The 26,774-nt window shown below is 42.5% G+C and overlaps 1 long non-coding RNA gene across 3 annotated transcripts; it reads right to left on the bottom strand.

The window, feature by feature from the left end:
- Positions 1-116: 116 nt before the first annotated feature.
- On the bottom strand, positions 117-25,838 carry LOC309856514. Of its 3 annotated transcripts, XR_014307244.1 has the most exons (6): positions 25,734-25,838; positions 13,510-13,529; positions 6,570-6,628; positions 5,562-5,803; positions 4,820-5,091; positions 117-2,269 (listed from the first exon to the last, which is right to left on the bottom strand). It is a non-coding gene; the product is annotated as an uncharacterized lncRNA (long non-coding RNA). The 3 variants fall into 3 exon arrangements; XR_014307245.1 differs by lacking the exon at positions 6,570-6,628; XR_014307246.1 differs by lacking the exons at positions 4,820-5,091; positions 6,570-6,628.
- Positions 25,839-26,774: the final 936 nt, after the last annotated feature.

Genomic DNA, 26,774 nt, shown 5'->3' with positions numbered 1-26,774 from the left:
GTTTTTGTATGCAAAAAGGGGCATCAAAATACACACACACACACACACACACACACACGTAAAATATATTTGTCTGCTGGGGCCACCATAACAAAGAACCACACACTGGGCAGCTTCAACTACAGAAATGTATTGTTTCACAGTTCTGAAGCCAGACATCTAAGATCAAAATGTCAGCCAGGAATGGTTCCTTCTGAAGTTTGTGAGGGAAACAACTATTCCTGGCCTCTCTCTTTGGCTTGCAAGATGGCCATCTTCTTCCCGTGCCTTCACATCATTTTCCTTCTATGCAAATCTGTTTTTCTTCACATGGTATTCTTTTCATAAATCACCACCATATTGCATTACGACCCACTGGAATGACATCACCTGAACGAATTACCTCTATAGCTACCCTGTTTCCAATTAAGGTCAAATCCTGAGATACTAGAGATTAGGACTTCCACATATGAATTTTGGAGGGGACACAATTCATCCCATTATGGGTTGTGACAGTAACTGCCTGGGGTGAGGTGGTCAGTGCAGGAGGGAGGGTAGAAAGCCCAGAAGCTGGAGGACAGAAGACGAGGACCTCAGGCATTCTCAAAGGATGGGACAAGGAGAAGAGGAAAGAGAAGATGGCAGACATGTAGAAAGAGACAAGGTGGAAATTGCATGATCAAAGGTCTCAGGTGCCAATGGAGGGCATGAACTTGGGGGATACATAGGGGAAGTCAGTTTGTCTGGTATTAGGGGAGTAGCAAAAGGAAGGTTGGAAAGGGAGCTGTAGCCTTTGTTCTGGAAAGCCTTGAACACAGGCTAAGTGGGAACACTGATGCTATGATTTCTGAGTCTCTTCCTTCTTTTGTCTACCTGAACTAATCAGCTTGGTAAGATTAAGAACCCGAAGGTTCATTCTTGTTTTAAAGCTGTTGGTTTGCGTTGAGATTTTTGAAGCTTATTGAAGATGATCAAGCCTCCAAATTATTGAAAAAGGGAGTTGACCTATATCTGATAACCTTGAAATATTAATTAGTCTCCATGTGTTATTACTTAATCAGCCTCTATTTCCTATTCTAAGGGCATGGCAAGAGAGCAAAGAAACCATAGCCTGTCTCAGCTTTCAAATAAAACTCAGTCTCTTTGGAAAAACATCTGGGACTAATGTGGATACTAAAACTGTTACCTCACACACACCAGCTTCATTTGCTCTTTCATGAAGAAAATTTTCCTCTTATGGTTGCCCAGATCCACACGTCTATTATTCAGGATCTGATGTAGCATGGGCACCATTTGTGACCACATCCTCTGAAAACCACTTTAAGTGGGTCCGGAGTCTTTAAAAATAGGCTGGGCTCTGGCAGAGCTTGCAAGCATAGGAGGGAAAAAAGCAACAGCTTAGCTTTTTTGAAAATAGTTTTAATTTTAGCCCTTCTTTTCTTACTTATATGCCCTTACAGATCTCAGGATATTAGTGGAGCTAATATTCTGAATTTCTTATTAAAAAAAAAAAAACACACAACATAGATTCAAACCGACTGTCTGATTTAAAGTCTTGGATGACAAAAAGCCCGTTTTCTATATAGTTCTGGTCTCCTAAAAGCACTTAGCTCCGTGTTTTCTTGGCAAACCAGTCTGTGGGGCTGATTGAATCTCCCCACACGGTGACAGGACTTCTTCTTAATTATTTCAATTGTGACTCCTGGGACACTTCTGAGCAGTAGTGTGTTTCCATTCAGCGGTGACATTAGAGCAAGTTGCTTCTAAATGGCTGTCAAGCACGTTGCCATGGCAATGGAGCCCGGCTGGTCATCTGGAATGGAAGTTCTTCAAGTTCTGCCGGTAGTCATGCTCAGACTTGGTGTGCCACAGAAAGACTTATCTGTCTGGGTGTTTGTCTGAAACACTCACTCCTGGGACACCGCCCCCCCCCAAGCGTTCTGATTCAGGAAGTTTGGGGATGACGGTATTTATAACCATCTCTCCAGATGATGACTGTTCAGGTGGGCCATAACCTCATCATCAGAAAGACTGCACGCAGTACCCCACTATGACTGAAGCCGTGTCCCCTACAGAGTGATGGTCTTCATCCTTGTTGGGTCAATGTTCAGGGCTGCCCCCTCTTTCAAGTCTTCCGAACATCTGCATTCTGCCTGTTGCAGGATCATTATATGTGAGCGTCTGCCATGCATATGCTTTGTGTTTATTTTCTGCCTTTTCTGGGTAAGATTCCCCAGCTCCACAAGCAAGGTCGGCTGTTAGTAATTCTCTGCTTCAATTGGCAAATGACCTACCAAGGACATGCAATTGAAATTAGCATATGCATTCTGAGACATCTACAATTTCCTTCTGCCTACAACTTCCTGAATAGTTTATTAAGGTGTGTGTATGGGGAGGGGAGGTAAATGGAAGAGCTCATGAAACCTTTGAAAGACCAGCACCTCATCTGCATGAGAAAGCAGCTCCTGGGGGCAGGATTAGAAGGGTGTTCTGGAATTCAAGAGTTCTGAACCTTAGAGTTTTTTTCCCCAAGGGGTGAGGATCAAGCATGTTGGTTTATGGGAATGAAAAGAATGAATTCTTTGTTGAAAATAGAGGTCAGTATCTTTGCAGTGCTTGCCATCCACCCTGGTGACTGGGTGATTTACCTTTATTTGGTTCTTTGTAAACTTCTGGAGGGACAACTATTAGCTAACTATCAAGGGGTAAAGCTAGCCCCTTGTTAGTACTGACTTGGAGCAGGAGGTGGAGCTTCTCAGCCCCTACCATTGCAGAAAGTCTAGCAGAGCCGGCTCAGTTGGAGGAATATCTAGTTATCAATTAACCTCTAACTTCTCAGCTTCTCAAAGGATATCCTAGATGACCCTTTCTTCTGTTTAACAATCGCTAATAAATTCAACTGCATTTATTCAACATGCAAATATTGAAAGCACTAACCAACCATGTCTTAGGCATTGTGTTAGAAGCTGCTATCTGAAAGAGAGATTTAAAAAAAACCCACAATCTTTTCTTGGAAGTGTTTGAGCCCCACTTTCTTCCCCAAATAGGTGGCTCAGACAGGACTTCACAGGGCATGTACCAAATACGCCTATTTCGGAAACTAAAACCCACACAAGACAGCATGGGGGCTGGTACTTTATTAGTTCCTGGTGAGGGTGGAGAATCACCTTTCCAGTTCTACTTTGCATTTTACGAAGTGGAATGATCTTTTAGAACCGCAAAAACTCTCATTAAAGTGCTCTCGATCTTAAACCTCTCTTCTGGGCTGAATATGTTCAGATGCCTTCATTTTCTTCCACTTGGTCTGGGTTTTAAACGTTTTTCAAACCTTATCGTTTCAAAGCAATTGAGTTTGCTGTCAATGGAGGCAATTTTTGCATGGAAAACACATTGCTACTTGGAAATTCAATAGCTGCAAAATGTAAGTGGGTAGTATGGAGAAGAGATGGTACCAGTGTGGGCTTTGGTGCCAGATACTTAAATTCAAATCTCATCTTGGCCAATTAGTAGTTGTTGGGAACTGAGCATGTTTCTTAATGTACAAGGCTCAGTTTTTCCCTGTGTGTGAGCGACTAGCTCCTTGAGGAGGATGTTGAGCTGATTAAATGGGTCACCCAGTAAAAGCATCTCGCTCATAAATGTCAGTTTCCTTTCTTCATTTTCCTGCTACCCCAAATAAGAACACTTAAGGATGGAAATGCATTAAGGGCAGGATGTATGTCAAAAGGAAAAGATGAGAGAGTTTTGGTCTTAAACGACCTTGATCTTTGGTTATTTATGGAGTTATCTCTTGGTTCTGAGAAGGTTTCCAATTAGGCTTCTAAAATGTATTGGCTATTATAACTAGAAGCAAAGCTGATCTCCTGTCTATTTTCTTCTCTGGGTCTGTCCATCCGTCACCCAGCCCTCCCACATTCTTTCTTTGAAATAAAATACTGTGGAAACAAGGTAGTTGGCCAGATGCATACTTTAAAGCTCTCATGGGGGACCACATGGTAATTCTTATTTAGGACTGAGTCTAAGAATCACAAGGGAGCTTTTTAAAACTTTTTAAAATGTTCTGGGCCCATCACAGACCTAGTAAATCCCATTCTCTGGACATGGGGAGCTGGCATGGGAAAGGTGCCCAAGTGATACGAGTAGTAACCATTACTTTAGGGCAGTGTTTGCAAACTTGAGTGTGCATCAGAATCACCTAGAGGGCTTGGCTCTCCCCATTCTCCACTTCATTCCCAGACTCTGATTCTACAGATCCAGGGTGGTGGGGCCCCAGAATTTGCATTTATAACAAGATGATGCTGATGCTACAGGTCTGAGGATCGCCCTTGAGAACAACCGAGGTAAGGCTTTCTTTGTATTAATACAGTGGGAACTCGGTTACAACCTCAGCAGCCCTAAGCAGATACAAATAAATGAAGAAATAAGCCCCTTTAAGTCAAGTTGAAAGACAACAATTGTCAAAGACAATGGATGGCAAGGTTAAGAGGTGAAAATGACTGTCTTCAATAATGTGGATATTTTCGTTTGTTATTTTTATGAGTCTGATGCCAGTAGCTTGCAGAGAAAGTAGACTTTGCACCTTACTAGTGAAGGTGGGCTATGAACAAGCGGTCAGCTGCTTCTGGAAAGGTGGGCAGCCTCTTGGGGACTCTCCCCCTAACCTTCCAATTGGCTGCAGGGAGATTAGGCACTGAGTTTGACACTAAAACCACAGGCCTGGATGCCCTCTTATGCTGCCGATGTGGGATGAGGTGTCCCTCTTACCTGTGCGTGTTTTTTTTTTTTTTAAGACTTTATTTGTATTTATGAGAGGTCAAAGAGGGAAACAATATATAGTTACATTTTTCGATGTTTTGGTCAGATCTCTATGGAAGTCTGCAACATGTGGCTTCCAAGCATCAGTCAGATGGAAGTGTGATTGTCAGGGTTTTCATGTCAGCAGAAAGGTTAGGCTTCTTCGTGTAAAATATTATCTTTCTGCTTGGGAAAAGATCTTCAAACAATTCCTCAAAATATGGATTTTTTAATGGAGCTTGAAAGACAAGCCATAATTTTCACGGAGACCATGGAGTTTTCAGAAGACATTTAAAGAGGTGGATGGAATGTGGAGTGCTGTAAAAAGAAAAGTGTAAAAGAATCTGGGGGCTGGTAAGCTGCTAGATCACAGGAAATATACGGAGGATGAGCAGAGTCTGAAAATTACATAGTTTGGTCAATTTGATTATCAGTGGGTGGATTATTTGGTTTGTTGATTATCTGCAACAAAATTTTAATCCCAATATGGTTTCTTTCGGCTAGCTTTGCCTGCAATTAGCTAGCATGTGCTTGGGGAATGCCGACACACTATAATATTAGCTAGAGGAAAATATAATCACCAAGGTAAATCTGCAGCCACTGCAATGTGTCCAAAAGCCAGACGCCACTGGGTTTTATTTTGGATGTGGTTTTGGATTATTCAGGCTCTAAAAATGCAGATAATCAGAAGGGGAGTGAACTCTTCCCTCCCAGCACGCGGGACTTCCTTGTGGTCCCCTTCCCATAGCCCTGCTTTCAGTGGGCTCCCTTCCTGCTCAAAAACCTACCTGAGCATCCTGCGCTGAGAGCTGGAGCACCGGCTTTTCAGTGCAGGTGTGCGGCAAATGCCAGGAACCGCACTGGGCTTCTCCCACTGTAGTTATTTGTAAATCTCTGCTGTCAATTTTAGGTGAGGTCTCCAAATGCCCCTTATGGGTCACAGGCAAGTATTGCTCTGTCCCCTAGGAAGCTGTGTACAGGTGAGTGAGCAGAAGGTAGTAATGGACAGCCGCACAGAGTTGACGTTTAACTATAAATAGAAATGCATTTTTTTCAGAGAAACCACAGTAAATTTAAATGGAAATTCCCCAGGAAAACAACTCAAACTTTCCCCAGGGTTCCTCCCTCCACCTGTTGGGATTAGGTTCAGCTGCATGTGACAGAAAACCCAAACTAAAAGAGCAGAAACAAATGTGAGTAAAATAAAATAAAATAAAAGTTAAAGGTCCATTTCTCTCTTATGCAGATAGTAGTTTTATGAAGTTATCCCAGTGAGGGGTTCCTGTCAGCTTGATGCTTAGCTAGGCTCAACAGGTGGTGTTCACCAAGATGCCTGCAGAAGCTCCAGTCATCCCGTTTGTCTTTTAGCTGCCAGAAAAGCAGAAGGGTCAAGGAAGGGCATGTTCTTTCCCTATGGGGACCAATCCTGGAAGTTTCCCAGAACTCTTCTGCTCACACCCCACTGTCCCGAAGACTTAGTCATGTGAACACATCAGTGAGCCTGAGAAGTGTTGTCTTTATTCTGGATAGCTCTGTGCCCAGCTTAAAAAAAATGGTGGATTCTATTGCTAAGAAAGAAAAGCCGAATGGATATCAAGAGATAAATTAAGTCTCTGTAACACACTGCTTGTCTTTTATTAAGGGCAAAGCAAACAGACTTCCAGGAGGGCTGGTCTTCTATTACAGGTTGCCCTTATGGTTCAGAGGAAGAGAAAGCCTGTTCTTTCTCTTTGTCTCCCTTCATAGTCTCTCCAAGTCCCCCTCTACTCCCTGTTCACCTTTCCCGTGGCCCTCACCTCAAGAAGCTGCTGTGATGGACCACTTTGGACGACTCATCAGGAAAAATTGTGCAAGTCTTTGAAATAGAAAAGAAAATTACTAAGTGTTTTGTCTAGTGTACCTTTCATGGTTATCCCCACTGTTCACTGTCATTGAGCTTTTCTTTTCTTTCTTTTTTTTTTTTTTTTTTTTTTTACAATTCTGTAAGTTGTTGACAACTGATAAGAATGCGAACTATTTTTCCCCCACAGGAACACAAATTCATTGTGTCTGGAGGAATGCAATTGGTTATTGGCTCATTTTGCACATCTCTGTAATTTTGTCTCAGGATTCCTTTTCTGCTTATATATGTGTGATGCTTTGGATTCTTTTTGGAATAGGTTGTAAGAATTCACTGATTCCCTTATTAACTAATGAGTTAAACCTCTGACAGGAGTTCAGTTCTTGGGTGTAAGAGAGTCACAATTATACCTTCTTTAAAAAAATTAACCTTTAGGATTCTTGAGCCTGATTTTGTGCCTGGTGTTTTGGTATATTCTGATGTTCTCAGTCGTCTCTAAGCACCCCCACCCAACCTATTCTCTGTGGGTTTTTCCTATACGCTGTCATATTTAAAAAAACAAGCCTTAAAAGGCAGCATCATTAATAACATACTAATGGCAACACCATTTACTGAGGGAGGATTAGCTGGATGACACACACACCTTCCTCACCCCACACTGGTGAAAGGAGGGTGATTATACCCATTTTACAGGTGTGAAAACCGAGGTCTGGCGTGGCTCAACATCTTTTCCAAATTCCCATAGCTACAGAATGGCAGAGACTTGATTTGAGCTCAGCTCCAATTCCAAGGCCAGTATCTACTTCCCAGTTTCCTAAGCTCCAGTGTTAATGGCCAGAAGTGACCATTGCACCTTCCCTTTCCGGGATATTTACACAGTAATGGAGAATTGTGAGACCCAAAGTTTAACCCAAAGGGATGGCTTTCTACTAGTGGGATTTCAGACTTTTTTGGGGCTGAGATACTTCCTTGGGGCACAATTCCAATCACTCCACAAATTATTCCTTGCCTATTGAGCTTCTGAGTATAACTAGCTTTGCTGGGAGTGGTGAGTGTTGGAGACAGTGGAGTTCCAACTCTCTTAGACATGGGACACACAAAAGTAGGAGGCCCTCTCTTGCTTGCTACTCATCTCACAGAGGAAGAAACCAAGGGCCAGAGAAACATCTCTGACTTTCGGCAGGGGTGGATCTCCCTGCTAGAAGAACACTTGGCAAGTAAAGGATTTAGAGGGTATGACACAGTGATGGGGATCTGGAGGAGACAGCCAAGGAAGTGGAAAGTGTCTGAGATGTGGATTAGAAACTCTGAGGTTTGAGGGCTGATTCTGTTGTGCGTTGCTGGATAGGTAATTTTAGCTCTTTCCCCCTAAGGGCTCTTATCTTGAAAATCAGGGAGCTACGGTTTCTGAGATCTTTGCAGTGCTAAAAATCTTTGAGTCTATGAAACAAACACATTGGATTTATTCATCACTGTCAACTCTAAGTCTTCTTGCCTGTGAGGATAAGTCACATATCTCTTTTGTTCCACCACCACACTGGCAGTGTTCACATAATTACCTTCTTTGGTCCTTTTAATAATTTCTGGAGGACATCAGGAGATTATTCCCATTCCCATTTTGGAGATGAAAAACAGAGGTCAAGAGGTTCAAGAATCTACCCCAAAGGTCATATTTGAATTTCAGGGTTCCTACAGGTGGATTTTTGGAGCATTTTGATATGTCAGAGGATTGGGGACCTTTTTTTTTTCCTAAAGATTTTTTTATTTATTTGAGAAAGAGAGAGTGAGAGAGCAAGCACGAGGCAGGGGGAAGGACAGAGGGAGAAGGAAAAAGAGAAGCAGACTCCTCACTGAGTAGGAAGCCCCACACGGGGATCTTGATCCCAGGACTCTGAGATCATGACCCGAGCTGAAGGCAGATGCTTAACCAACAGAGCCACCCAGGCGCCCTGGATCTGGGGCCCTTAAGAAAGTCCCAAGTCCTCAATGCTGTGATGACAACTAAGCATGCTTTTTGCATGTGGTTTCAAACATTTCAAGAAATGATTTGGAAGAATTCTCTAGCTAGGAGAGGAAGAGTTGGCTTCATCCTGAAAATGGGATTATGAATACCCACCTTGCCTCTGCCTTCGGCTCAGGTCATGATCCCAGAGTCCTGGGATCGAGCCGGGCATTGGGCTCTCTCAGCAGGGAGCCTGCTTCCTCCCCTCTCTGCCTGCCTCTCTGCCTACTTGTAATCTCTGTCTGTCAAATAAATAAATAAAGTCTTAAAAAAAAAAAGAATACCTACCTTGCAAGGGTGTTGTGAAGATTAAATGAGATAATGCAGGTGAGACCCTTAGGACCCAGCTGGGCACACACTGGGCACATCCAAAGATCTGCTGACATTACTCATAATACTGTTGTGTTGGAGGTACTACTGTTCAGTAGTACTACTGTTCAAATATCTGAAAAGATATTTGCTCATAATACCTATCAATGAGGATGTCTTTGCCAATAGGCATTCAATTCCAGCACTCAGTATCAATACAATAGCCCTATGAGTATAACTCACTTATCTCTAATTTAAAATCAAATAAAATTCCTCTGGAGCAAAACAATCAGCTAATAGCATACAGAATATAAACACGATCATTGACTTGGGCAAGAGGCACATCTGTCTCTTTAATTTAAGCGGCTGGATTTGATGGCGTATTTAGAGATTTTTTAAATTTATTTTTATTTTTTTTAAAGATTTTGTTTATTTATTTAATTGACAGAGACAGAGAGAGAGTGAGAGAGGGAACACAAGCAGGGGGAGTGGGAGAGGGAGAAGCAGGCTCCGAGTTGAGCAGGGAGCCCAATGCGGGGCTTGATCCCAGGACCCTGGGATCATGACCTGAACCAAAGGCAGACGCTTAATGACTGAGCCACGCAAGCTCCCCTAGAGTTTTTTTTTTTTTAAGTACTTTTCTTTTTTAGCATAAAACGAATACATTCACAAAGTAAATATTTCAAACAGAATAGGACTTTATAAAACCAAAACTGCTGACTAGACTATTTTTTCCCCCTAATCCACCTCCTACCCTTCAGAAATAACCCTGTTAGTCATTTCTGGAATCTTCCTAAGAATTGTTGGTGAATCTAGGTGTACTAATCTCTACATCTTCTTTGGAAAAAAGCTAACAGGATTGTATTGTATTGTTCTGTGCTTTGGTTTTTTCCTCTTAAGAATGATCGTGGACTTTATTCTCTATCTGTTCATCTCTCTACATTTAGTATTCCAGGTATTAATATATCATAATATAGTTAATCTGTCCCTTCCCTTTGGTTACTTAGGTTATTTTCCTTTTTTCTTCCATCACAAACCACACGATAGTGAACAGCCCTGTAACGAGGGCTGTGTGTGGACTCAGCATTGCGCTGCCAATCATTACAAGATGCACTGGGGGCTTGAAGTTCCCCAAAGGACCAGCTGTGACCATCACAATGTTTATACTGTGACCAAAAGCAGTGACTACTGAAGAGAATGTGGAAGACCACTTCATTGCTCTTATTAGCATGCAAATATTTATTGGGATATTTATTGGGATTCTCCTTGAACAGAACAGATTGTCTCCTTAAGCCCGTATGGGTCACAATGTTACCATGAAACAGAAGAAGGGATTTGAAAGGGCTCTTGTCAAGTCAAAAGTGCTGTACAGTTGACCAGTCCTGTTCTGAGCAGCATTGTTTACTGGTTACTAGCATGTTCTTTTGGGATGAGGCTCACTGAGCCCCAAAGCCAAGGGCTCTGCTCCATCCTTCTCCATCAACCTTCTCATCAATCATTTACTGAATATATTCCATTTTGCCTACACAGTGGGTCCAGGTTGGGTTCTTTCCAAACCCTTCTCTTCCCCACTACTTTCTTTTTTTTTTTTTTTAAGATTTTATTTATTTATTTGACAGAGAGAGATCACAAATAGGCAGAGAGGCAGGCAGAGAGAGGAGGAAGCAGGCTCCCTGCTGAGCAGAGAGCCCGATGCGGGGCTCGATCCCAGGACCCTGAGATCATGACCTGAGCCGAAGGCAGCGGCTTAACCCACTGAGCCACCCAGGCGCCCCTTCCCCACTCCTTTCTTTCAATATGCCATCCCATCTGGCCATAGGGAAGTCCTTACTGTGTGCTAGGCACCATTAGCAGTATAGTAAGTACACAGTCTTGCAAGGTATGTAACACCTCCCCCCTTTACAGGATGAGGGGAGAAACTGCGGATCAGAGGGGTTAAGTGACATCCACAGGGATTACACAGTCTGTATTTGGTGACCTGGGATTGAAACCTAGATGTAATAAACCCCTAAGGCCACGTGTTTACTTCTGTATCAGCCGCCTGCTACCTGGTCTCTGTTAAGACTCATTTCTTCCCCTCTGGTTAATTTTGCTAGATTAGGGTCTGTAAAATATCATTTAAAAACAATTTTCCACCCAAAAGCCTACAAAGACCTACTTCCCAAAACCATGCTGATTTTCTCAATGAAATGAAAATGTTAATCTTTGAACTCAGAACCTTAATGAACTTTCCAGAAAAATTGTCTGCCTGTCTTTGCCCCTCTATCACTGCAGGAAAAGAGTTTATTTAGGGAAGTTATAAGGAGATCTTTTGAGTCAGACTGACACAAGCTCCCATTCCTATTCTACCACTTACTAACTGTGTGGATTTGGGCAAGTGAGCTAATCTCTCTCTCTTTTTAAAAATATTTTATTTCTTTATTAGAGAGAGAGAGAAAGAGAGAGCAACCGGGGAGAGGAGCAGAGGGAGAGGGACAAACGGACTCCACACTGAGCATGGAACCTGATGAGGGGCTGGATCTCATGACCCTGAGATCATGACCTGAGCTGAAACCAAGAGTCATCGGATGCTTAACCAACTGCACCACTCAGGTGCCCCTGTTTAAACCTCCGTGTCCTCATGCATAAAATGGAGGGACCATACTTATATTATCCAGAATCCTTACAACCCTACTGGTTACAAAAAGAGTCAGGGAGCTATTTTTCTGTTATTCTGTATCTAGCTCAAGACTCTGCACCTGGTGGGCGAGCCATGACAGCTACTGGAATGAATGGATTGAATGAAAGATTTGTTAGGTGAAATAAGCTAAGCAAGGGACTGGCTTGAGAACTGGGGGGTGGTGTGTGTTTGTCTGCTGGAGGGACTGTGATGAGGAAGAAGATGTGGAAAAGACAGTAGTCTCCGAGGAAACACATTTGGACAGAAAAGCCATTAATGATGGTGCCTGACCCCCAATGGAGAGGCAAGGAAGTCTAAGAAAGAGGCATTGGTACATGTGGCTCCTCCTCAGCATCAGACAGTACTTGGGCTGATATGTTTGTGCCTATCAGAGAAGTACGGTGAGACACAAGCTACATTCTGCAATCCCCATGACACAGTACGCACACGACTGAGGTCTCAACATTAGAGTGCTAGAGTTTGATATCCTCAGGAGGGATGTTATAATAAAGGTATGTTACTATTTAAAGGATTTTTGACTGATGTTCACTGTGGTTTCTTTACATTCTCTGAAGGCTTTTATTTACTTACCCGAGAAAGTTAGGGCCCATTAACATTAAAAACACACGTTCACTGTAGTTTCCGATTGACCATCTAAAAGTCACTTGACTGGGGATTTGATGCTTCATGAGAGTGGGGTGAGGGGAGGGGAACAACAAAAAACAGCAAAACAAACAAACAAAAAACCTCTGAGAGATACAGTCCCACCAATGTGGGATTGAAAATTGTTCTTTGTGTTATTATTTCACACCTGGGTCAGATCCGTGTTTGCCAAAACTGAAGTTTCCCTACATTTCTTTTAGATTTTTGGCTGTGGGAGTATATAAAATGGAGGGAGAGGCAGTGTGGCCTAGGGAAACAAAATAAAGGAGCAAAACAATCAAAAGTAAGCATGATCGTAAAATATATGAATATGTTCAAATTCAAATGATATTTTAGAAATAAGTAAATTTAAATCTGTGAGGAATAAGACAGATTGGTGCAGAAAAGCAAAACAAAAGAACAAGGATAGTGAAGAAATAGATCTGTTCATGTAACACCCACTGGTGTAAATGTTTGCTTCTTGGTGTAATTTGAATAAAAAAAGCATAATATGATTTATTCCATCTTAAATAAAACCAAATGGCATTAGGGATCTCCCCAAGGAAGGACTTCAAGGGCATGAAAGGAGTTGTCCTAGGACCTACCTGCACAGGATACCAAGAAGGTCTCATTGTGTGTGTGTGTGTGTGCACATGTGTATGTGCATGCACACGTGTGTGTAGTATGACAGGCATATAGAACACTCCAGAAAGGGGATAGTGGAAACCTGGGTGGAGTCCAGAAAAGGAAGAACAAATGGTGGGGTGTTCGTGTTGGTTGTATATACATCTGTAATGTATGCCTGGGTTTTTGAGAGCATCTGAGGGTTCTGCAAATGTAGCATTTCTCATTTAGAAATCAATAAACATTGGCAGTTTTGCATTTCCTCCTTTCTGTCTATATGCAGTGATTCTCAACCTTAGTTGCACCTTGGGGTCATGTGGGCAAGTTGCATAAAATAGGGTGCGTTATGACAGACCAGTTAAATCAGAAATTCTGGGAGTTGGAACCTGGGCAGTATTTTTTTTTTTTAATTTCCCAAGTGATCCTAAAGCATTGTGAGAGTTAACCATTGGCCCAGAAGTATTGTTTAAAGTGCAGTGCTTGTAACTTCAATTAGGATTGTAGCCAGCAAACTACTTCTGGAATTTAAGGGTTCTTAGTGGCCATAAAGCCCTGAGACAGTTTTTAGATAACAGCTATGTATGGGTTTTGGTGATCCAAGTAGGAATCCTGGTTCCATCACTTACTATTGGTGAAGTCTTGAGGAAGTGCCGTACTAACCTGAACCTCAGTTGCTGCACCTGTAAACTGGAAATAACATTCATTTCATGGTGTCATTAAGAGGATTAAGCAAGAGAATGTACATATGCACAAATTATCTGGTACAAGTCAGCATTTGTTCCACACTTTCCACTCGTTCATCAGGCCCTGCCCCACCCAAACCAATGAAGATGTTTAAAACATTTATCAAATCTGCAGACACAAAACGGGGAACTGCAGCCAATGCAAGAAATGTTAGAATCAAAATTCCAAAAAGGATTTTGACAGGTTGGAAAGATGGCTGACACTTGCAAGATAAATGCAGGGAGTTGAACTTAAAATTTAATAAAAAATATAGAGTCATGATTTATACCAGGACAGGATATGAGAGTAGTTCCTCTACACAAGGTCTGAAGTTTCACTGACAGATTTAATAAGGGGCAGCTGTGTAGTGTGACTGCTAAGAAACCTGATGTTGTTGGAAGTTGAATGAAGAGAAATGTGGAATGTCGGTCTCAGGACTGAATCTGATTTTTTTTTTAAAGATTTTATTTATTCATTCGACAGAGAGAGATCACAAGTAGGCAGAGAGGCAGGCAGAGAGAGAAGAGGAAGCAGGCTCCCCGCTGAGCAGAGAGCCCGAAGCGGGGCTCGATCCCAGGGACCTGAGATCATGACCCGAGCCGAAGGCAGCGGCCCAACCCACTGAGCAACCCAGGCGCCCCCTGAATCTGATTTTTAAAAGCTCATCATACCACAACATATACAGAAGACCTACTGTGTGCCAGGCTCTGTTCTAGGCTGTGGGGATACAACCTCTTTGCCTCCTTGCAATTTAAATTCTATGAGGAGTAGGGCTGAAGAGACAATACACAAATAAATAAGTTATACTAGCTATTAGATAGATATAAGAGCTTAGGAAAAAATCAGCAGGGAAGGCAGAAAGGCAATGTTGTAATTACAAGGGGTTATTTGCAATTTCAAATAAGGTGACAGGAGCTAGCTTCATTGACATTTGGATAAAGATTTGAGGGCATTAAAGAATAAGATGTGGGGGAGGGGAGCACCTCAGGGGAAAGAACCATGAGCACAAAGATCTGGATGGAGGGTGCTTGTCTTATTCAAGAAAATGAAAGAAACCCTAATTGGAAAATTGCATTCAATCCGGGGCCTAATCTTTACTCTTTTTAGCTGAGTATAAAAGTAAAATATTTGGAAACAAAGCAACGTGAAAAATACAAAAAAAACTAAAGACAGTATAAATCACCCACTATTCAGGTATTCTTGACATTTTGGCATATTTCCTTCCAGGTTACAAGTAGACTGACATGCAGAAGTAGCAGAAAACAGCAAAGTTGAATTGAGATTTATTTTTTAGAGGCTCTTCAGAGCTCCATTTCTAGTTCCAGCGACTCTGTCTGTACTCCTAGAGTGTGGCATTCAAATTTGGGCCTTAGCTTACTTTCAAATTACTACAGGTCAAATGTAGCCTCTGACATTGCTTTCAAATAGTTGAAATTGCAAATGTTTATGCTACAGATCCTTTACATTCAAAGGTGGATAACTTTTAAAGACAGCAACTTTGGCAGATAAGAAGTGTCCTCTCGGAGCTTTCATTATTATGGGCATTGAACATTTTCCCCTATGTTTATTGCCCATTTGTAATTCTCCTTCTGTGATTTTCCTGCTTGTCAATAACCCTTTACAAAATGTGCCACCTCAACTAGAGTGCTTCTACAAGATGCTGAGCCAAATGGCGAAGACCCTTTTTGTTATAGGTTGCAACCTTCAGTGGTAAGTTGTTACCAAAAATGACTGCAATGATTCCACCCAGGCCATGTGCCCTTTTGTAACATGATTTTGCCTCTCCTTTTACCAAGAGGTAGAGTTGATTTTTCCTCCTTTAAATTTTGGCTGGCCTTGCAACTTGACAGTAGAACATGGCCAAAGTGACGATGTGACTTCCCGGCCTAAGACTTCAAAGGTTTAACAGCTTCTGATTTTGCCCTTTTATGAGAGAGTTGCCACAAAATGAAACTCAGGTTGGGTGACTGAATGAGTGACCAAGTGGAGAGAGAGAATCCACATGGAAGAGAATCCAAGTGCCCACCCAAGAGACAGCACCAGTCATTTATTATGGAGTGGGACTTCAAAAATAGATGGTTGAGTGGGCCCATCTTCTATCCTCCAGGCCCAGTGGAGTCACATGGAACAGTGAAGAGCTGTCCTGTTGACCTGTCCAAATTTCTAACCCACAGAATAAAGAGTAATAAAAATGGTGGTTATTTTTAGCCACCAAATTTTGGGGTATACAGTCATAGATAATTGACATGTAACAAATGTGGGAACATGGAATTTTTACTGTTTACCTTTGAAGTGCTCCCATTGGGAAGCAGGACTAGACTTTTTTTATGTTGCTCTAAAGAGCAGAACTAGAACCTGCTCCAGGGAGGAGGTCACATGGAAGCATGTTCTTAGCTGGATATAAGAGCTGACAATAAGTAGGTGCCAACAATGGAATGGGTTATTTTGCAAGGTAGTGAGCTAGCTGTCCCTGAAGATAGTCCTAGAGAGCCTGGATGACCACTGATCAGAGCCACCCATCATGGGGACCTGTCAAGTCCCTTCAAGTATTATGACTTCACTAGTGGGTGAAGGGGAAGGGAAACTGGATGCTGGGATTTTTAGTCAAATATGATCACTAAAATTTACTCAGAGATGAGTTTTCTGTTTGTAGAGTATCTTTATTTTCCATCTTGGGTTCTTTTACTGTTAAATTTTTAATGAGGAGCTCAAAATAAAGGTAATGGTCAAGATATTAGGATGGCTTAATTGTCATAAACATGGTGATTTGGGATAATACAATGGACGGTACTTTATCTTGCTTACATTTCTAGTTTCTTTCTTTCTTTTGAGAATCCAGTGGCAGGATTTGAGCCCTTCCCCACTCTTCACCTCCACTTTTATATGGAAGACTCCTACGAATTTAAATTTTTTAAGAGAAACACAAAACATTCTTGAATGATAATAATGATGAATGTTTGGTTACACAACAGTCTGGTGAACTATTCATCTATGTTCCAAATGAAGGACCAAGTTTTGCTCACCAAGAAATAATATGTGTAATATACATAAAAGCACATAATAATATGTGCTTTTAGAATATCTCTGCATTCTTTCTTCCCTTCCATTCTCATTGCTACAGACCCTTCAGAATACAGAGGGAAGAAAATGCTTAAACAGAAATCTGTAAGCAAGGTCTTTGTAAGTCATAAGTCAGAGGCTCCCTGTGCCCATAATGGCATGTTAGAAGAAAAAAAATCTATGACTGTGGTTGAAATAGTCAGATGGAAACTATAAACTCTAAAGAGATTTCTTTGGCTTCTACAGTTCTTTACAGGAGTCTGTGACCCTGGGACATGAAAGGGAGAAAATAAATATTTCTCAGTTCTAAGTAATGAAATAATATCACCCATACTTTGAATTTCCAAGAAAATGATAGTAATATAAAATTTGGAGCCTGTTTTCAAGGTTGGAAGGAAGCATGAAGTAGCTACCAACTTGGCAGATCTCAGTGTATATTGATGGAAAATTATGATCTATAATTATTTTCAGGCTGGGAGAAGGGGAAGAGTAACATCTTCATTAGACATATTTAGGTATGAACTCCATAATTTGGGTAAGCTGGTTGAAGTTTAATGAACTTATATACCTAAGCCAGGTATGGCTGCCTTGGTTCTTGTCAATACTTTTGGCTGTATGGGACTGTTCTTCCCTTTAATAGAGAAAAAAAAGTCCAAGCTTTTATGAAACAAGTAACAGCATGATAAAATTTAACTTTGAACGAGCCATACATGTATGGATATCAAGTTTCCAAACTAAAATATAAGACCAAAATGCAATTTGAAAATGATACTGTTAAGTTTGGGTAAGAATGGATTCTTAGAAGGTCCACCCTCCTTGGTAGTGAATGGGAGAGTACTGAAATGGGGGCTTTCTCCCTTAGTCAATCCTAATGAATGGCTCTTCTGTGGGATGACTCAGAGTGTCTGACATGTGTTTCATTCAGTTGGGGATATAGTACCTGGGGCTTGATCTTCATCCGAGAAACCTGGAGCTGTTTGCGGTGTCAAGATCAGGGTAGCTATGCTATCCTATCAAGGGTTTGGTGGGGCAAGGGATGGGACAGGATGTATATGCTTATTTTAAAGGAAATTTCACTCTAGATAGAAGCATTCATTTTAAACTTTTCTTACAAACATGCGTGTGAAGGAAGAACCATATGGGCCAATTCAAAGATCTACCCTTGAGAGGGACATTTTATAGGGAAATAGAATGGCTAAATAATAATTTTTGGTACAAAATATGACAGACTGGTTTAAGATCACTAGACTCTTGACTTATAGTCAGCTATCAGTCACCTTGGTAGGTAATTCATTTCTTAGAGCCAAGACTTAATCCCATTGAGGTTTTTTTTTTTTTTTGGAAAATTGTTTAAACATTCTTCAGAAAAGGGATTGTGAATTATATTCTATTAAAAAAAATTCTGTCCCAGATTAGGTTTGAAGGAAGTTTTCTTTTACTTGCATTTCTTAGTGACTAAGGAAGTAATCACAAGTGGCCCCAGAGTTCAGAGATAGAGCTACCTGAAAGAAAAGAACTGTGAGGGGCATGGAGGGGGGACACCTGGGTACTCAGTCAGTTAATTATCTGATTCTTGATTTCAGCTCAGGTCATGATCTCAGGATGGTGAGATTGAGCCCTGCATTGGGCTCTGCACTGAGCATGGAGCCTGCTTAGGATTCTCTCTCTCCTTCTCCCTCTCACACTCTTTCTCTAAAATAAATAGTTTTTTTTTTTTTTTAAAGAAAAGAACTGTAGGGAAGGTTGCCTGGTAATTGATGTGTAAGAAAGAGTCATTTTCAAACATCTGCCAGGACCAAAGGGTAGAGAGTAAGTTGTTTAAGTCAGATTTTCCTACCTCTACCTACCACCACCATCACTGTGGTGTATAGTGTTCAAATATGGCTGCCAATCATTCCTCCCATCTCTGTACACACTTCTGGCTCTGCTCACTGAGAGGTAGAGTCTGTCTTTTCTTCCTTTGAATCTGGGCTGGGATTGTGACTTGCTTTGACCAATAGAATTTGGCAGAATTGACTCTTAGCCTTTAAGAGGACTAGTGGATTGGACTTAATTTTAAAACTCAGAAGCCAGGTAAGAAGTCTGCGTATCTGAAAGCCAGGGTGTTTTGAGAAAGCCCAAGCTCACCATGTGGAGAGGTCACATGGAGTGAGATGTCCCTGCTATTGCCACCATCCCAGCTAAAGTTCTATTTTGAATGTACCAGCCTCAGCAAAATCAGAACGGCCCAGGTGAATCCAGGTCAGAAGGGTAGGTGCGGGGAAAGAGAGGTAATGTGCAAGTTGAGGAAGTAGACCAGAAGTCACCTTGCATACCTTCCCTTTGTAAGATTCCAATCTGAAGCCCTAGCTGGGAAAGCAAAAAGTTACAAGGCTAAATCAAGTGCATGGTTTTGCCTCCTGTCTTGGACTGGACATTCTAATTTTGCAATTGAGATTCTTTTGTGGTGCAAAATAAGTATAGGACTGTCTTTTACCTAAAAGGGAGCAGAAAATTCATGGGCCTGCAGACCATTTTCATTCAGGGGCAGGGAAAGTCACTCCCACTGAATTACCATTAAGAGGGAAGTGTGAGGACAATCTAACAGTAAAGTTGAACTTTCATTATTTCATAAATTATGCTTGATCAAAGTATACTGATCACCCTGCACATGGCCAGAAGCCCAACAGCCCACTTGTCAGGGAGAAGCTTACCTTTTCCTGAGTCTAAGACACTGCTCCCATTTCTTGGCAGCCCTGGGTTCCTGACTATCATTCTGAGTTCTCTTGCTATTGCCCTTTCTGACCCTTCAATGAGGATCCCCAAAGGAAAAGGTCTCTCTTTCCCCAATTTCCCAGAAGCATCATCCACCCAAGGAAATTCTATATAGCAACATTTTAATAGTGTCAGCTACTCCAGTAAATGACTTGAAATGAACTCTTATAAATCCACATTCTTAGTACTCTTAGGCAGTGGGAAATTCCCAGTGACTGCTGCTTACCTTGGATGATCTCATCTCTCTTCTGTGGTATCCAGCCTTGGAACACCCACATTTCTTCTAATTTCTAAAGCAGAAGAGTTCAGTTCCTCTTACCTATCCCAGACTACTTTCCAGATTAACAAAACGGGTCTTTAAACTTGTTAAGGCACCTGCTACACACTGCCTTAGGCACACGATAATGGCCGACTAACACGTATTCCTGTTCTGCACTGGCCAGGCCCACATGTTAAGTCCCATATGTGTACTCTACAATGTGGGCATTGCAACAACCCCAGCATCTCATTTCATAGTGAAAAAGCTGGGGTACAGAGAGCTAAGTAAAGTGTTCAGGTCACACAACTGGATAGTTGAATTAGAACTTGAATCCAGGGCTATAGGGTACAGAGGCCAACAACTCAACCATGGCCCTAGCTCCACCTTTAAAATGATAACTCTCTCTTTTGATGATGCCATCCTTAGGTAAGACCTCACTTCCCAGTAGTCACTGTTGAGAAACTATATGCACATTATTTGTCCCCTGTTTAGAACTAGTACCACAAGCGGCTTGGAGTTTTCCCCCTTATTTCATTTTTATGGGTACTTTTCCTGAATGTTGAGAACTTATCATTTGTTTTAATTTTTTAAATTTGAATATAGTTGACCCACAATATTACATTGGTTTCAGGTGTACAACATAGCGATTCATCAAGTCCATACATTATGCCGTGCTCCCCGCCAAGTGTCGCTACCATCTGTCACCACACGATGCTAGTACAATACCATTGGCTATATTCCCTGCGCTGGCTCTTTCATCCTCAGGGCTTATTTATTTTTATGTTTAATATAAAAATTTTCAGTGGCAGTTGATTGAAATTATGGTGATGTGGAATGGTTTGAGATGGCATTAGGAATTTGATACTTCGATCCTACCACAATCTCTTGCTCGTACTCCTGAGATGCCTGGAGAAATCATCCTCCTGGGAAAAAGCCAAGAAATGGCAAAGCAGTATTTTCTCATGAGCTGTGGCTTTGTCTCCAAACCTTCACTCTGAACTCCAGTGATTTCTACCAGGCTTTGAGGAGCTAGCTAGGAGCCTAAAAGTGCCTTCCCCCAAACTATAGTCTTACTCCTCAAGGAGTGAAGGGCATTCTGACTCCTTCCTGAAGTTCCAGAAGAAGGAAGGAAAATTCTCTTTCCTTCATGTTCCTTTACAAATATATGCTCAGTGCTATTGACCTGCTGGGCAGTGCAGAAAATGTCGAAGACCAAACTCCATGCCTATTGCCGTGCAGTTTATAGCCTAGTGGAGAGACAGACATTAAACAGCATAGCATGCAATGATGAGAATCATTTATAACATGTGCTCTGAAGAACAAGGATAGGATGGGATGGCCACTCTGAGATCTTGGAGGTGAGCAGGAGCCAGGCAGGTGAAGGTCAGGGTGTGTCCCAAGCCAAGAGAGTAGTAAGTGTGAAGGTCTGGCATCAAGAAAGGGTTTGATGAGTTGCAGGCACTGGGTCTTAACAGCAGATATGGGGCAAGTGGCATATCAAATGATATGGAGTAGGGCCTTTGAGACTATGGTAAATATGAGAGTTATTCCCCGCCTTTTGATAACCAGACCCAGACCCAGACTCTTGCCTCATTCTGTATGGTCCCAGTGGGCGTTGGGCAGGGACGTCACACAAGGTAGGCCAATCAGAGTGCATGTCTTGAGGATTTGAATGTTAAATAGAGTGATCAAGGATGGAGAACATTCAGGGCCATTGTTCTGAGCATTTGTGTGAAGAGGTTTTCTGTAAGTTTCTGAGATTCCTAGAGCCCATGAATCTCCTGTCCTTTCCAAGTCCTGCTTGTTCAGCTTTTCCTTTAATTCTGGTTGAAGTTAGGTTTGATTGCTGTGACTCGCAACTAAAGAGACCAAACGGTAAAATCCTCAATTATTAGTAATCAAAGTAGATTAGGAAGCCAGCAATGTTGACCTTTAGAGGTTAGCATGGGCCGGACACGAGGCAATGTATTTTAAAAAAATCACTTGCTTCCTCTTTTGCCCCCTTCCCTCCTCTCCCATAACCCACTATGAGAGCCTTGTACAGCCCGGGTGAGTGTTGGGGTGTGTTCAGCCTAGAGAAAGGGCAGAGAAGTCATAGAAAATGAGACAAAGGTGAGAGCCCACTTATTTCAATGCCCTGCTGTAGGTTGGAGAGAGAACTTGGTGGCCTGCTCTCTCTCTCTCCTGCCACCCTCCCAGCACAGGTGGTCTTGATGTGTCCCATCTTCTGAGTGGGGTACCTGAAAACCTTAATACACAATGATTCCATCAGCTAGAAATGATGATCCACTGAGAGTCTTGCAATTCACCCAAGCAGATCAGTACTCACCCTTGTGTGTAGAATGAAATAAAGGCCTTAATTTGGATATATCCTTCCAAAAGGAATGAAGTATGGAAGAAAGATGGAGGCACTGCTTGTCTTTTGAAGTCAGCAGGGGGTTTCTAGAGAGTGGTGTCAACTCTTCTATTTGCCCCTGCCTGCTGGGAGGCAAATTTCTCCTCTGATTCTAGGCTTCCCAGGCTAGATGGTCAAATTTTTAAGCCTCCCAGGGAAAGGCTATAATAAATACCCATGACCAAAAGGAATCTGTGACTGAGGGTACAGAGGAATTTGTGGTGGAAGAAGAATTTGCCCATACAGCAACCTAGTTCTGTGAGGGCTGAGTTCTCTGGACTGAGGTAGGATCTGTGGACTTCCTTGGTCAACGAGAATAGTCCTCACTGGCTTGGTTCATGGCCATGAACAGAGAAACACACATCATTCTCGTTGAAGTTCCAGAGTAGGAACTGGATAGACAGAGGATTTGAGTGGGTTGTTTGTCCAGGAGGGTCCCCCCACTGAGAGTGCCCTGCATTTCTTGCACAGCCCATAGATTTTTGCCCTCAGCTCTTCTCAGACCCTGATCCAATTTGCTGTGGACAGAACAGGGACACAGACACAGAGCACACTGCTAAGATGATGGTAAGTTGGGGTGGAGAATCATGGTTGGGCTGCTGTTCTCTATAGGTGTCTGAAGGACCTATGCATTCTCACAGCCCTTCTGGGTGTCCTGGGTGGGCACCAGTTCCCATCTTCTCCCTGTAATGTATTTCCAGTCAAGTTCTTGGCTATGCAGCAACTCCCACTGTCCTGTCCCTTGCATTACAATCTCATTGTTTTAGTACAGAACAGGGCCGTAGAAGCCGTATAGATCAGCTACTCCACTTTATGGACATGGAGACCAGGAGTATTATAACCTACATATTTTAGGATAGAAGTGTCATGGCCAAGTCCTGAAGAGGAAAAATGTGATTGTTAAGGTCAATTTGAGATGGTTATATAAATGGAGTCATACCATATGGGTTGTTTTTGCATCTGGCTTCTCTAACTACAAATGAAGCTTCTGAGATTCACCCACATTGTAGTGTGCATTGATGGCATGTTTCTCTTCATTGCTGGGTAGTATTCTGCTGTATAGACCCAGTAGCACATCCATTCACCTGTTCATGTGCCTGTGGATTGCCTCTGGCTTCTGGCTATTTTGAGTAAGGCCACCAATGAGCATTCTTGTACGAGTCATTGGATGAACATATATTTTTATTTCTTTTGGGTAAGTAGCTAGAATTAGACTTACTAGCTCAGAAGACTTAGATTTTAATACCAGCTGTGCCACTAATTTGTTGTTGCTTTAAGCAAATTATATATCTTCTCTGTGCTTCAGAGGACTCATTTATAAAAAGAAGGGGTTGGACTATATGGATCCCTGTGAGCTGTTCTCCTTAAAGCCTCTACATTCTGAATCTGTTGGTTGGGTGGGGAGGGGAGTAAACAGTGAAGGGTTGAGTCTCCCCCTTACACGGCCCACATAGCCTGACTAAATGTCGAAATGTTGACCTTCCCCATTGGAGTTTATTTGAAGAGGGAAGTGTTTCATGATTCAGAATGTTTAAAAATCATTGGCCTACATAATCTCTCAGATTCCTTTGACTCTAAAATTTTTGGAGTTGATGAGAGAATTTGACTTCTTCCAAACTTCCATGAGTAATGTTCTGGGAACAATATCTAAGATCACAGAAGAGCCAGCTTGGGTGAAAATTACCTCTCTTTTCTCTCTCTCTCTATGGCAGAAGGTGAAACTAAACTGTAACTGAGCTGAAATACAAACTCAAAAGAACATTGCAGACTTCCAGTTCAGACGAGATGGTATATGCATATTTCTCCCTGCTCTTCCTTGCTAAATGTGATTACAATCCCTGCAACTCTAATTCAGAAGGCAACCAAAGGAGAAATCTTAAAGGTGGTAGGAGAAAGAAACTGGTTTGGGACTCCCAAATTAAAACCACAACACAGCTTCAGGGCATTGTAATGTCAGTCACCCCCACTCAACAGAAGAAAATGACCAGGCCTGGGGTTTCCTAACCCATACCCTAGCAACAGAAGACACCCAGCTGGGCTTGTTTCTCTCCTAGGTCAGATGGAAGTCCTTCTGACAACACCAGGCAAGCCCAGAACGACTGGTAAAGGAGTTCATTGGGGAGCAGTAAGTGGCAAGGATAAGGCTATCCTTCCTCGCCCAGCCTGAGATTCCTCTCTTCTCCTAAGAGATACTGAGAGATGCCTAAGCAGGCAGCTCTAGCTAGAGAGATCCCAACCCAAATGGCCCAGCAGGCCAGGTAGTCTCTTTGTCCGCATGGGCTTACGACTCCCCTCCCCCCACCTAGAGACACCTGCCTGCCTGGCCTAGGGAAACCCCTCCCCACCCAGCAGCCCGTAAATAAAACAAAACAAAACTGGAAAATCTCCATAGAAAAATAAACGTTTTCAAAAGAGAGGATATACAGATGGTGAATAAACACACGAAAAGCTGTTCATATCATTAGCCTTCAGGGAAATGCAGAATAAGCCCACACATTAAGATATCACTACACACTTATCAGAATGGCTAAAGTAAAAAATAGTGATGATACCAAATAATGGCAAGGATGTAGGGAATCTAGATGTCTCATGCACTGCCGTTGGGAATGCAACATGGTACAATGATTCGGGAAAACCATTTGGCAGTTTCTTTCATTTTTTTTAAAAGATTTTATTTATTTATTTGACAGGGGGAAAGAGAGGACAAGCAGAGGGAATGGCAGGGGGAGAAAGAGAGAAGCAAGCTCCCCGCTGAGCAGGGAGCCCGAAGTGGGGCTCAGTCCCAAGACCCTGGGATCATGACTTGAGCTGAAGGCAGAAGTTTAACCAACAGAGCCACCCAGGTGCCCCAGTTTGGCAGTTTCTTAAAGAACTAAATGTGCAACTACCATATGACCCAGGGTTTGTACTCTTGGGCAATTATCCCAGAGACATGACAATTTAGGTTCACCCAAAAACCTGTACATGAATAGAAACTTAATTCATAATATTCCCATACTAGAAACCCAGATGTCTTTTGGCTGGTGAAGACTTAAATAATTTATAACACATCCATACCATGGCATACTTCTCAGCAGTCAGCAGGAAAAAGGAATGAACTATGGATACAACTTGGATGACTCTCCAGAAAATGATATTGAGTGAAAAAAGCCCATTCCAGAAGGTTATATACTCTGTGATTCTATGTGCTTAACCGTTTTGAAATGACACAGTTTTTAGAAAGGAGAACAGATGAGTGGCTTCCAGGTGCCAGAAATTAAGGACCTGGGGTGCGGCAGGAGAGAATATGGTGGAGGGGGCCAGAAGGAGGTGGGTGGGATCATGAAAGGGCAGCAAGAGGGATCCTTGTGGTGATGGAATGTTCTGTATCTCCACTCCGGTGGAGGTCACAAGGACCTGTGCATGGGGTAAACTGATATTAAAACAAAACACACTCACACACAAGTGAGCGCAGGCAAATATGGGGAACTCAGAAGACGATGGCTGGATTCTATCAATGTCACTGCTCTGGTTGTGGCATCAAGCTATAGCTTTGCTATAGTTACCCCCTGGGGGACACTGGTAGAGGCTACACATCTCTCTGTATTACTTCCTAAACTTGCACTTGCATCTAACAATGATCTCAATCAAAAGTGCAATTAACAAGGGAGGGCTTTTCAAAAACAAGGCAGTAGATGGTGAGTGAACACATACCTGGATCCCTGGAAGGACAGATGTTTGAGGGAGTCGGGGTTGCTCTTCATTTCCAGAGAGCACAGTGACTGCGGAGGTCTCCTTGTCAGAATGTGAGATGCTGGGCTGCCACGGTTTCTTGCTCCTGAGGAGAGTCCTTAAAGCTCCTAACACTCTTTTTTCAAATTTAAAAAATGAGGTAACCTGCTTTGAGGTGGGGGAGGGGCTGCCAGTAAATGAGACTGTAATTAGTGAAGTATTTTCAGGAGCACTAGGGCTCTTATCCGTTCGTTATACCGGATCCAGGATGTTTTAATTGCCCTTTTATAACAAGTGCCTTGACAGACACTTTTGTCTTCACTCGATGTGTGAAAAAAAAAAAAAAAGTCCACAAACTAAAACACTACAGCTTAGAAGAAACACCCCTTCTGAGAGAGGATGTTTTGAATATAACATCACATCGTTGATGGAATTTAATTATATACGAGCAGGTAAGTTTAGCACCTTGTAGCCAATTTTTATAGTTGTGATTTTAGGTTTCTGTAATATATTTACTTATATTTAACTTAACTTTTTCTAAACACTGAATCTGCAGGGAAGTTCCCCCTCTAAGTCAAGGCTGGCTGCGGGAGACAGAGATGATTGAACTTGCAGGGCTGTGGAGCACTGCCAAGAAGGAGTGACAAAGCAATGTTTTGGGGGGTCCCTTGTGCCTGGTCCAGACCCCTCCTGAAGACAAACACTCCTACCCCAGCTGCTGGGAGTACGGACTGTAGATGTGCCCCTCCCTGGAATCCTTCAGGGGGCTTCAGGGGACTTCCTCACCCAAGGCAAGGTCACCTCCCAGGGATGACCTGGGATCTATGACTGGCCGAGCCCCCAGCCTCCATCTGCGACAGCTCTGAGGGGCCCTCCCAGCTCCTGAGAGTCACATCAGGACTGGCTGAGGTTTCAGCTGCAACCACCTTGCCAGCTGCTTCAGCTTTCCTCATTCCCTTGGAGTTGTATCTCCTCAGAGTCACCTTCCAGGGAACCCAAAGACAGGGTCTTTGACTGGGTTCC

Source organism: Mustela nivalis (genome assembly GCF_964662115.1).
Source record: "Mustela nivalis genome assembly, chromosome: X".
NCBI classification, from domain to species: Eukaryota; Metazoa; Chordata; class Mammalia; order Carnivora; family Mustelidae; genus Mustela; species Mustela nivalis.
Note: the sequence above shows the minus strand (reverse complement) of the source record. Positions and strands in the feature narration are given on the sequence as shown.